Genomic DNA, 13,061 nt, shown 5'->3' on the forward strand with positions numbered 1-13,061 from the left:
TGAGGAAAAAAGCGTTGGTCTATATGATCCAAGTGCAATCTTTTTTCTGATCTGACTATGGGACTTACGGGTTCGGTCAGATCAGTTCAGTGAGTTAAGGCCTTTGACTACGGGTTCGGTCAGATCAGTTCAGTGAGTTAAGGCCTTTGACTACGTTAGAGAAAAATTTATCCTGGAGGAATCGCCTGTGCTTTTCGGGTAAGGGAAGTTTTCCAGGTTCGGTTTTGGAAGAACCAATGGATTAGTCTCTTGTCAGGATATCCGTGGGGCGAGGCCCCGAGTGTGGGACCCTGCCCCGTGCAAGAAGTGCTACTTCCGCTGATAGCACCCCTGAATTCGTTGCGCGGTGGGGACAGGGATCTTACAGTTGGTATCAAAGTGAATTGGCTAATGAGGATCAACCAAGAAGCCAAAAATGTCAAAAATTTATGAAAAAGCAGTAAAAGATTGTAATTGTGTGATAAAATTCATACAAATTGTTATTCAGATTGAAATTCATAAATTAGTAATTGGGTCTTCAAATGGAAGTACTGCAATTGCATGGAATCCTTGACTTGCTTGAGGCCTAGACATGATGGTATTTACCTTATAATTCCAAGGATCGTGACTACCCGTATATATTGTTACCATATTATAGTAGTGATGTGTGTGAACACACTTAGGACCGCCAGGGCACTTTTTCCCTCACTAGGAGGTTTTTTCCCCCGTGCATTGTATATACGCCCATTATCTTCTAGGGCTTGTAATCTTTCATTTTTGGCACTCATAATACACTACTGTGTTGTGCTCAAGCTTCCTCATCTTCTTGAAGTTGTGTGTGCATTCCTGCAACCCTAATTCCAACAATTGGTATCAGAGCAGGCTTCCTCCTCCCGGGCAGCATCACCGGCACCTGCCGCTTCATCTCCTCCGATTGCAACGAGGTTTCACGAGCGTCTGCAGGTTAGTATATGCCGTGGGTAAGCCCGTAGGGCTTGTTCGTTTCAGAATTTTGATCTGAAGTCATTTCGCCCTCCGTTTTTGTATTCCAAGTACTGCGCAGGCAAAATCGTCCTACTGTGCAGATTTTCTGTCAAGATTAAAATCTGCAGGACAGGTGCCCATTCGTCTGTTTTGGGCTGTGCTACATAGCACAGGTCGATTTTATACAGGTTTACCTCTTACAGACAGCATTTACATCTAGTAGTACAGTCATTGGCCATGGCTGACAACAATGATGTATTCCGCATGTTGGCTGCTGAGGATAAGTTGGATGGCACCAACTATCCATTGTGGGCATATATGATGCGACATGTATTGGTAGCAAAGGGGTTATGGAACATTGTGCAGGGTATTGATGCACGTCCTATTGTGGCTGGGAATGCTGCAAACACATCAGAAACAGGTACTGTTGATGATGGTGCAGGCACAAGTGCTGTAGCAGCTGTTCGAGAACCACCACTTTCAGCAGAGCAGATTCGTTGGGATGGTAGAGATGCGCAGGCTCATGCCTTGATTGCGCTGTCTGTCAAACATATTCGCTCCTGCAGGACTTCTAAGGATGCTTGGGATGTACTTGCCACATTGTATCAGGCAAGAAATGAGGCTCGTGTTGCTTATCTCCGAAAACAGTTGGAGAGTGAGCATATGAACGAAGGTGATTCTATGGATAGCTTTTTGACAAAGATCAAGGATTTCAAAGAGCAGCTCATTTCTGCAGATGAAATCCTGTCAGACAGTTCACTTGTGCAGACTGTTTTGAATGGTCTACCAGATTCTTATTAGGGTTTTGCTTCCACTCTTCGCTTGATGATGAAAGGCAATCCCAATGCCTTATCATTTGAGGAGTGAGTTTCTGTTTTGCTGCAAGAAGACCAGTCAAGGCAAAACAGGAATATTATGCGTGTCGCAGATCAAGCTTTCGTTGCTAGTCAGAGAAGCGGGAAAGGTAAAGCTGGCTTTTCTTCTAGTAAGCAGAAATCTGCAAATGCTACGCAACCAAAGAAGGAAGACAAAGATGAGAAGAAGGGTGACAAACAGAAGACATTTTGCAAGTACTGTAAGGGAAATGATCATGTCATCAAAGCGTGTCCTAAGCTGGCTGCGAAAGAGGCTAAGAAGAAAGAGGCTGGTATGGCTGTTGCAGATGCCTCTCCTTCTAACAATGAATCTGCTAATGTTGTGCTAGATACAGAATGGGCATTCAATGCGCAGTGCAGTTATGACCCATCTTTGCATGACACATGTATGTCTGCAGTAGATTCAGATGTATGGTACTTTGACAGTGGTGCCACTAAGCATATCACCTCGCAGCGCAGTTTATTCACTTTCCTTGAGTCTGCTCCCACAGGGAATACTGTCACTTGTGCCAATAACTCCTCTTATCCCGTTGAAGGAGTTGGACAGATTGTGCTGAATGTTGCAAATGGCAACACCTTTACACTTTTTGATGCATTGTATGTGCCAGGGATCAAAAAGAATCTGCTGTCAGTCTCCGCATTTGCCAAAACAGGTTTGGTTGTAAAATTTGTGGATGACAGATGTACTGTTCATGATCTCTCTTGTGGTGACAACATTGTAGCATCTGGTTCACTATGTCGAGGGCTGTATAAGCTCAATATGGATGGCAAATGTGTAGAGGATTCAGCATGTGCTATTATGGATACGCAGGCTATTTCAAATGCAAAACTGTGGCATGCACGTTTTGGTCATCTGAATTTTGCAAGTTTGCTGCGCCTGCAGAAATCTGAAATGGTGTCTTCTTTGCCTAAGCTTCAGGCACCTATCAAGCATGTTTGTGAGGGCTGCATATTGGGTAAAATGCAGCGTGCTTCCTTTCCCAAAGATGGATCAGTGAGAGCTGAACGCAGATTGCAGCTTGTTCACAGTGATGTTTGTGGTCCCATGCAAACTCCATCATTTGGAAACTACCTTTACTTCGTGACTTTCATTGATGATTTTACCAGGCATGCATGGGTATATCCTTTGAAGGCAAAGTCCGAAGTGTTTTTGTGCTTCAAACAGTTTTTGGTTATGGCTGAAAATGTGTCAGAAAGTAAGATGGGCACCCTCCGTTCAGATCGAGGGGGGGAGTATATGTCTTCAGAATTTAATGCATTTCTGGCTGAGCGTGGGATAAAACACCAATGTACAGTGCCGTATACACCACAGCAAAATGGTGTGGCTGAGAGAAAAAACAGGTCTCTCATGGAAATGGCAAGATGTATGGTTAAGAGTCAAAGTCTACCACATGGTTTTTGGCTTGAGGCTGTCATGTGTGCCACTTATGTACTAAACAGGTGTCCCACCAAAGCATTACAGGTTGTCACTCCATATGAGGCTTGGCATAGCCGCAAGCCATCTGTTGGCCATTTACGTGTTTTTGGTTGCCTGGCATATGCATTAGTGCCTGTGCAACATCGCAGAAAATTGGATGACAAAGCTGTCAAATGTATTTTTGTTGGATATAGTGCTGAGAGCAAAGGCTATCGTTTGTATCATCCACAGACAAAGCGCATTTTGGTTAGCCGTGATGTTGTATTTGTGGAAGATGCAGTTCAGCCCTTGGTTTCATGTACTAAGGAGACAGATATCAGCTCACGTGATGTCTATGATACATTGTTGCCTCTTTTCAGTGGTGCACAGTCAAGTGCAATACCTCATGAGGCAATTTTTCAGCCTATGCAGGTTTTAAATGATGGCACAGATCAGCCTATATCTGATGCAGATGTGCATGATGCACTTGAGGATGAGAGACAAGAGATTGAGGGCTCTAGGAATATGCCTAGATGGCTGGTGCAGACTTTGCGTGACAGCAAGTTGGATGCCCCTTTGTCTAGTCGCACTCGTTCTGGCTCTCATGGTGCCTCTTATGCGTCAGATTGTTATGCATTGGCTGTTTCTAGTATGTGCGATGAAAGTGAGCCTGTTTCATTTGATGAGGCACAAAGTTCAGAAAATTGGATGGCTGCTATGCAAGCAGAATACGATGCTATTATGAAGAATGGTACATGGTCTTTATGTGACTTGCCCCCTGGCAAGAAGGCCATTGGCACTAAGTGGGTATACAAATTGAAGCGTAAGCCTGATGGCACAGTGGATCGCCATAAGGCTAGGCTTGTTGCAAAAGGTTATGCTCAAGAGAAGGGCATTGATTTTGATGAGACTTTTGCTCCCACATGTCGTATGACCACTGTTCGTAGCATCTGTGCATTAGCAGCTCATAATGGTTGGAATGTACATCAGCTGGACATAAAGACTGCGTTCTTAAATGGAGATTTGCATGAGGAGGTGTATGTATCGCAGCCTCGTGGTTTTGTTCAAAGAGGGCAGGAAAACAAAGTGTGCAGGTTAAAAAAGGCTTTATATGGTTTAAAGCAAGCTCCACGAGCTTGGTATGAAAAAATACATGCATATTTGACTGCACATGGGTTTCAGAATAGTCCAACAGAAAGCACTTTGTATGTTAAACGTGTGGATGGTGTACATCTAATCATTGCTCTCTATGTCGATGACATGCTGCTCACAGGACCAAATGAGAGTCATATTGCTGATTTTAAGGCTGATTTGAATGCCTCTTTTGAGATGTCAGATTTGGGGCATTTGCATCATTATTTGGGGATACAATTTAAGCAGTGTGATGGAGGTATTGCTTTGTGTCAGACAAAGTATATTGAAACATTGTTGCGGAGATTTGGCCTTGAAGACTGCAAGCCTATTGCTACTCCAATGGAGACAGGTTTGAAGTTGAGTCTTCATGATGCTGGAGATCACTTTGATGTCACACTCTATCAGACAGCTGTTGGTTGCCTCATTTATGTATGCATTACGAGGCCAGACATTCAGTTTGCAGTCTCACAGGTGAGCAGATTTATGCATAGCCCAGGCATTAAGCATTGGCAGGCAGTGAAGCGTATCTTTCGCTATTTGAGTGGTACTCGGCATCTTGGGTTGTTTTATCCCAAGGGGGGATCATTGCCGCCAGATTTACATGTTTTTTCAGATTCTGACTGGGCTGGTTGTTATGACACACGCGTGTCCACGAGTGGTTTTTGCTTCATGCTTGGAAGCTCATGCATATCATGGTTGAGCAAGAAGCAGCCTACTGTGGCCACTTCTAGTTGTGAAGCTGAGTACAGGGCAGCTTTCACAGCTACGGTTGAGTGTGTGTGGCTCAGACGCCTTATGGCTGATTTGGGTGTTGGGCAGCCATCTGCCACCACCATCTTCACTGACAGTCAGAGCGCATTGGCAGTTGCGCGGAACCCAGTGTTCCATGCTCGTACGAAGCACATTGAGGTGCACTACCATTATGTCAGGGAGAGACTCTCTGCAGGAGAGATCAGTTTGGCTTATGTGCCAACACAGGATAACCTTGCAGACCTTTTCACAAAGGCTCTGCCTCGTGAGAAGTTCGAAGCTTTTCGCAAAGCTTTGGGCTTACTCCCTTTTGTGGATTCGTCCACATAGCTAGACACTTCCCTATACATGAGTGCTAGCTCTTGTTCACCGCATCACTCCAGGGGGGATTTGTTACCATATTATAGTAGTGATGTGTGTGAACACACTTAGGACCGCCGGGGCACTTTTTCCCTCACTAGGAGGTTTTTTCCCCCGTGCATTGTATATACGCCCATTATCTTCTAGGGCTTGTAATCTTTCATTTTTGGCACTCATAATACACTACTGTGTTGTGCTCAAGCTTCCTCATCTTCTTGAAGTTGTGTGTGCATTCCTGCAACCCTAATTCCAACATATATCGAGGGTATAACTGCAGCTCTTTACTAACAGTATATACGAGTAAATCCAAGACTTGAAATTATAAGCATAAATACTATCCAGATGATGAATTCGAATGTGGTTGATATGATTTTTAAATTTTGGTTGAAAACTGATGAGTTGATTTGGATTCTGAATAAAAAATAATGATTCTTGAATTTTGATTGAAATGTAATAAGTTGAGCAAAACCATAATGAGGATGAATGGGACGAGTCCCTGTGTTGATGTTCATAACTGGAATGACGTTAATGACTTCAGCAAATCACTATGAGATTAGTGGATTGTGCTGACAGATTGCTGCTGTTAACACTTGACCCAGTAGATCAAGTTAAGGGATGTCAAATTAAAAATCTGTATAATTGAAAATTCCCATGGAGGACTGTTCAGATAGAAAGTTCGGTCTAATGGACCATTATTGTGATAAGGATTCGAATGTTATAATCTGAGTGAATTGTTATCTAATGATGAGTTAACTCTATATAAGGGATCTTTATCCCAGGATTCTGTTGGGTTCACCAGACTATAAGCAACCCCAGAATCAGTTGGATCTTAAAAGGAAAAGAGTTATCCTCTAATTTTGTGAGATGACGACATCTCACGTTTTTTAAGTGGGGTAGGATGAAGATTCCTCCCTCCAACTTTTGAGGTGTATAGGTGTAAGAAACTCCCCTTTTGATCTTATAATTATTCCCCTCATAGGAACACCGATGAAGGAATGATTGGAAATAAGGATTCAACCGGAGATTTTGAGGATTATGATCAGTGACACAATGGTTTCATTAAAAGATTGTTTTTAGAAGATGTTGATTCTGTGAAAAAGGCAATTTCATATTTGGTGTGTAAGTGGTGTGACTAGTTTTAAGTTTGCATGAATATCCGGCTAGGGGGCTTGGGAACTCTTTTTCCTGGTACCCGGGACAAAATCTAACCAAATTCTTAATTGGATCCCATCACTACAGTGGTTGGGCGGTTGGCTAACCCACGGGACTGGATGGGGTTAGACTGATGGATCCCTAAAATGAGACTCAATTCTATTATGGTACGATAGATGAAGTAAATCTCGGATAAAAATTGTTCTATGGAAAAGAATCAACGGCTATGCTTCTCAATGAGGAAAAAAGCATTGGTCTCTATGATCCACGTGCAATCTTTTCCTTGAACTAATTTTGATACTACGAGTTCAGTCAGATCAGTTCAGTTAGTTAAGGCTTTTGACTATGTTAGAGAAAAATTTATCTTGGAGGAATCGCCTGTACTTTTCGGGCAAGGGAAGTTTTTTCGGGTTCGGTCTTGGAAGAACCGATGGATTAGTCTCTTGTTTGGATATCCGTGGGCGAGGCCCCGAGTGTGGGACCCTACCCCGCGCAAGAAGTGCTACTTCCGCTGCTAGCACCCCTGACTTCGTTGCGCGGTGGGGACAGGGATCTTACAGTGCTCATGTGCCCATGGAGTCCACCACCAAACCAACTTGAACCACTTTTAAGCCCTCTCTACAGAAGGCTTTGTTTGTGAACCTACAATGCTCCTGCATACAGAAGCTCCCTTTCTCTTGATCACAATCACAGCTCATGACCCTGGATCCCTTTGCCTCATCCCTGTGCAACTTGTCGACTCCCAATCTTCCTGTCATCATGGAATCCACTCAACCTCAGTGAATGCCTTTCATCATCATGATTCTAAACCCTTCGATACTGGAATCCACTCAACCTCAGCGAACGCCTTTCATCATCATGGTATGGTTAATTTTGAGCCCTTCGATATACTGTACACGAGGAGGTAATCTCTGTTTCTAATTAATTAATCTCTCTAACCAACCTACCTTTGGTATAAGTAAAGTTGATGGGCTTTTGGTACCTATCCTTATGGTCTTAAATTATATATAAGAGATAAGATAAAGATTCATTCATAAGACAACAACGATACGAAAATATGATTGAATTTAAAGTTATAAGTCAAGGGTATATTTTCATATGAAATACATGAACTTAAAGGTTAGCATCATTTAATCCTTGCACTTCCATTAAATACCAAGTCTAATTTGCACGATTTTCTTTATGTTCTTAAATTATATATAAGAGATAAGATGAGGATACATTTATAAGACACCTAAGGAAAATATGTGACTAAATTTAAAGCTATAAGTCAAAGGTATATTTTCATATGAAATACACGAGCTTAAAGGTTAGCATCATTTAATCCCTGCACTTCCATAAGTAACATACTTTTCTTAGTAGGTATCTTGCTCTGCTGATCTATTGGCTATTGAGTTGTCATAGCATGCTTTTCTTAGTGGGTAGGTATCTTGCTCTGCAATAATGAATCTGAATTATTGGCCGGTGATTCACTGCTCAATGATACATTGGATGTTGAGTTGTCATAGCATGATTTTCTTAGTAGGTATCTTGCTTTGCTATACTGAACCTGATTTATTGTCCATGTTTCACTACCCAATGACTTCAACATTTTCTCCTTGGGCATGATATCTATCCTCCTGTACCACCATTCAAGCAATTGTCGCATGGGATCAATATCATGTAGTATTCCACCTCTATGAGCCATTCCTTTTGGTAACCGCACATTGAATTTACCAACTGAGATTGCTCTATATGCCTTGTGTTGATATGAAAATTCCTTGCTTTCCAAAGAAAGGGCCGTGCACTTTTAAGCTATGATGCATTGCAAGTGTTACCTTCAATGTACTAGTAATAGATAAAATATTCAGAAAACTAAAAATTAAAATAAGTCTTACCATATAATGTATGATAGAACTTGAAGTCCAAGCTTTAGACATAGAATCATGAAAAGTAGTCACAACTGAATTGAAATCTTTTGCATCCCCCTTCTTGAACTTCATCTTTTGCATAAATGGTGCCAATTGCTTGAGTGCAATCCACACATTTGCCTTGGCCAGCCTTGTGCAACTTTCATTGCCATGATTAAGAACAACCATATGCAACTTCTTCCATGCATCATACTTCTCTAGTTGTCGAGCTAACAAATTGCCCTTTATATTCTAGGAATTATCTTTCCTTCTCCCTAAAAAAGCAAGGTTTGCATGGCAAATTTGCTTGCTCCAGATTTTTTTCATCGTTCTCAATCTCAACTTTCCCTCAATGAAATCCAATCTTTGACAAAACTCTACTTTTTTGCATGTGGGTTCAATATCAGAATGCACCTTGCAATTTTCTACAATTCCTACCATAGCAAAGTGTAGAAATGAACTTTTGATAGGGGTATGTCAAGCATGGGATCCCATTTTGGGTCCACTCGCACCATTTCACCTTCTTCCAATTCAAATTGGTCGCAAGTTTGTGTTTAACACTTCCAATCCAATGTTTCCTTCCATTGTTATCTTTACTTCATGAACACATATAGTATAAGTAAGAAAAAATTACACTTACTACATTTGATATACTAAACATGCATTTCTTTGTTTTCACCTCCCTTGAAAGTTTCCATTCAATTAAGTAATCACAAAAATATTCAACTATAAGGAGTTCTCTTTTTGTTAGTGTCTCACCACATCAGGGATATTTGCTAGGCTTTCGCTTTTAACCTTTTACTACTTCATTTTCATCTAGTTTCAAAATAAGTAGAGTTTTACCATTGTTGATTATACCTTTATTAATGGCAAACTAAGTCTTTCAAGATTTTAACCTTTTACTACTTCATTTTCATCTAGTTTCAAAATAAGTAGAAGTTTACCATTGTTGATTACACCTTGCACACTTTCAACACAAAGTTCTTGAATGCAATCAACTTAATGACTATTTCCTTTGAGTCTTTCTTGTAAGTATGTGTATGACATAAGTGTATAAAATTTCCTACTGATTTCCAAGACCTTTACATTCAATAAACATTATGCTTCTATTATGTAAAATTTATCATATTTTTTGTTGCTATTATTTTAAGTATTATGTTATCTACACTATCATTGGAGTGAAAATTTCATCATATATTTATCACTATTCTTTCACTTATTGTGTTGTCCATACTCTCATTTGAACTCATGAATACTTGCTTAATGTTCTCGATAAAAATGTTTTCTTACACTATCTATATAAAATTTAACACAAAAAAAAATGATTAGTCAAGAAAGAATAACAAATTACTTGCATGATCTAGTTTAATGCTTCCGTTGACCACCTCAATTGATAAGAACTTTGATTAGTTTTAGTTACTTTACATGCTCATGTGGACCCAACGAAGTGTAACAATTTATTTTGGCTTGTAATTTTTGATGCTTCTTTTCCATAGTCTCAATTTGAACACAAATCAAGCCTTTTTTATTTGCACCTCATGAACTTTATCTTGCAAATTATCACACTTTCTTTTCTTCTCTTTTAATAAGTTCAAGAGTTGCATGTATCCTTCTGCAAGTTGTCTATCTCTTGCCTTACTATTCCACGAGCAAATGTTGAGAAGATATATATACATTGTGCACTTTATAAAAAGCCTTCTAGTGCATCCCAACAAACTATTATGGCCCTCACATACATATTTAATAAAACTAGTCAATCTAAAATTGTGGAGCTTTACAAGTGAGAGGATCAGTTGGATACATTGTATACACCCTCAACCTAATTTTTCTTTTTTGCATCTCTATGTCATTGTATTACTGATTATTGTGCTAAAAATACTTATGTTCTCTTATTCAAAAAACCATATTTTGGAAGTGTATGTCCTTTTTTTAGTATATCTATTGTAAAATAATAACATGCATTTTCATTTCATGAGGATATTAGAGAAATACAAAAAACACATAACAATAAAGGGAAATAGAAAGAATACATAACAATAAGCATTATATTCTTTACTCAACACTAAAAATTCATTATCTTGCATATTAAATCATAAAAAAATAAAAAATGTGCTAAACAACCTACGGTTCATTGGAACAAACTAATAACATATCTAATAATTATTCTTTCACACTTTAGGCATTGCATACCTAAATATTTCTTCTTTCACATCAAATAGTCACATGCTGATGTTCTTCACTTGTTCCACTTTATACCTAAATATTTCTTCTTTCACATCAAATAGTCACATGCTGATGTTCTTCACTTGTTCCTCTTTATACCTAAATATTCTTTCACTCTTGAGGCATTGTATACCTAAATATTTCTTCTTTCGCATCAAATAGTCACATGCTGATGTGCTTCACTTGTTCCTTATAGAAAGATCAATGAAGGGAAAAATAAGTTTTGAGTTCCATTGAAAAATGGTGTCAAAAAAATTAAGATACCCCACATTATTCTTATTTATCTCTTTAAACTCATCTTTTATGTAACAAGGGTCTCTTGATTTTGAGGATCTTTCAACCAGACATTGAGTCAAAAATTTGAAGCTAACAAGATGTTAGGAGAAACTAAAAGACTCAATACGTAAATTCTCCTTGTTTATGGGTGGAATTTGTGGGTCTTTTCTCCTACTTGTGGGAGTTGGTGGATTGCTTGGGGAACGTCCTATGTGTTCGCGTGATTCCAGACTTGAGTAGGGACTTGAACTTTGTATCTTCTCCAAGATACAACATTTTCCACACTTAAATACTAGGATTTTAGATTGTGTGAGAGAGATTTCTTAGCTTGCTACTTTGGAAATTTTGTTAGGGCTTATTTTTATTGTGATAAATTTGGCCACTATGCCAAAGCCCAAACAAAAAAAAGGGATGAGGTTAAGGATGCTAAGGATAATGAGGTTCTCACTAATCAAGATGGCTTGTAATCTAGAGGGGAAGGAAATTTTCTTGTGGCTAAGTAAGCTAAGGAACAAATTTTCATTAAGGAGAAGGAATTAGAAAACCAAATGGACCAAGAAAAAGGGAAATTTCCAAGGATTGTGGAAGGTGGATTATGGATATTTAAAAGTCTCTAGATAGAGGTAAAATCTAGATGTCACATTCAATTATGAGAAATATCCATCTTAAAAAGTGGGCACTATTGGGGGACCAAAGGTGAAAGCTTCTCTCTATTCTCAATAGTTAATATATGGCCATAAGAAAGAGAAACTAGAGATCTTTCTCTTGTATCTCATCCTATAATGAACTGGAGAGACTAGAATAAGAGATACTCCAATACAAAGCCAATATTCATTCTCCCAGCTACTCTACTCAATCTCAAAAGGAGCTCCCAAATTTAGAAGTTGGGGATTTCGGACTTCACAAGGATTTGGAGGGAGTTCTTGTAACTCCCTTGAAAAATGATTTCTATCTCTTTGTCTTCTTCATAAAGGTTCTATCTTTAAATATTAAGGGTAAGAGTGCTAAGGATAATAAATTCACCTTATGAAGGATTATTAACAAAGGAAATTATGACATAGTACTCATTTAAGATCATAAATTGCACGATATTGTTGGTTAGGTGGATTTTTATGTTGGTTATAAATTATACTTTAGAGGATGTACTTGAACTCATTCAAGAGTTCTCACTATTATTAGCATTCACTTGAATCCCTCATGCAACTTCAATCAATGTCTTTGAGATTCTAAGATTATGAGTTTTAGCATGGAGCAAAGAGAATGGGATTTCTAATGTCTCCTATATCCTCCCTCACCATCCCCTTTCCTTCCCTTATTGCCTCCCTATTATTTTTCTAGCATTTTTACTATCATTAAATACATTTTTATCTCTTTTTTGGTGACCCTCCCCATATTCAACTTGGCCAAAAAACAACCTTAAAAAAATAAAATTTCCTTTCTTTAAAAAAACTTCTCACAACAAAAGTCTTCATACCCACCTATTACCAAAACAAGCTCTTTATCTTCATAACCACAAATTATGTCCCACAATCTTTTGTCAAAATAAGTCTATAAAAAGAATTTACTGTTGACTTCCATTCTTACCCAAGGTTCTTTGATTTTTCTGGTGTGTTCCACCACTTTCAGAAAGACTTCACTTCATGTGAGTGTGTATTTCCTAGCAAAAACATTCAAATAGTGACTTAACTGTGTCATATTGGGACCAGATTTTATGTGTTTGTGGTCTAAATTGTTGTTAACACGTGTAAGGTCAAATCTAGGAAATGCCCAATGGGTAGAGTTCTTGAGCTAGGTGTGGAAATCAGGAGGGTTTCTGTGCCCCATTTAGTCACCTCTGCTTTCGGTTCTTAATTTGAGTTGACGGGGGTGGTCTTTGATTTATGGGTGCATATTATTCAAATCCTTACCTGAAATAAATTAGTAGGCTATGGGATATTAGCTAGCATCAAATTCTCTTTTGCCAAAGATTTTTGTATCCTAGACGTAGAAAAATTTTGTTCTTTTTTCTTGCTGCTCTGTTGAAAGACCTAAACTAGCTTACGA

Source organism: Cibotium barometz, chromosome 31 (assembly GCF_041138505.1).
Source record: "Cibotium barometz isolate CiBa-2024 chromosome 31, ASM4113850v1, whole genome shotgun sequence".
NCBI classification, from domain to species: domain Eukaryota; kingdom Viridiplantae; phylum Streptophyta; class Polypodiopsida; order Cyatheales; family Cibotiaceae; genus Cibotium; species Cibotium barometz.